We start from the raw sequence: 652 nt of genomic DNA, 5'->3' as shown, positions 1-652 counted from the left end.
AGGGAGGGGTAGGGGAGGGGGGCGGGGACGGGGTTATTCGCGGGCACGAGGCGCGCGGGGAGGGCGGCGCGCGGGGCCAACGGTCGTGTGAGGCGGGCAAGGGGCAAGGGGCAAGGGATAGGGATAGGGATGGGGATAGGGATAGGGATAGGGATAGGGATGGGGATAGGGATAGGGATAGGGATAGGGATAGGACCTCGGCCTGAGGCATTGCTGTGCTGGCTGGGGACATGGCACGCCACTGAGCCTCCCCATTGCTGGTGGGTCCTGCCAGCCTGGTGGCTCCTGGAGGACCAGAGGGTGGCTACTTGGACTCTGGTGGCCCAGAAGGACCCACTTCCCACAGCAGGCGTTACAGCAGCTCCCATCCCTGCGGCTCCTACCTCTTGGTAGTCACTGGGCAACTCTGCCTACGCAGCGCGGCTCGTAACTCGTCCTCTGGAGGACCTTCTCCTCAGTGTCCTCCTCCCTTCATGCTGGTGTCCATGAGTGCTTTCTGAGTTCTCCTCCTTAGCAAAAGCTTCAGGTGCCATGGTTGGATCCTCTTCCCCCCGCTTGCGTGAACCATTTTCCTGCTGCGTCATTCAAGGCAGGCAGTATTGCCCAAACTGGGCAAACTGGAGGGGCAAACAGACTCACGGAGAGTTTTAGA

This window comes from Calidris pugnax, unplaced genomic scaffold, assembly GCF_001431845.1.
Source record: "Calidris pugnax isolate Ruff unplaced genomic scaffold, ASM143184v1 scaffold225, whole genome shotgun sequence".
Lineage (NCBI taxonomy): Eukaryota > Metazoa > Chordata > Aves > Charadriiformes > Scolopacidae > Calidris > Calidris pugnax.
The sequence above is the reverse complement of the archived record's forward strand: the minus strand, read 5'-3'. Positions refer to the sequence as shown.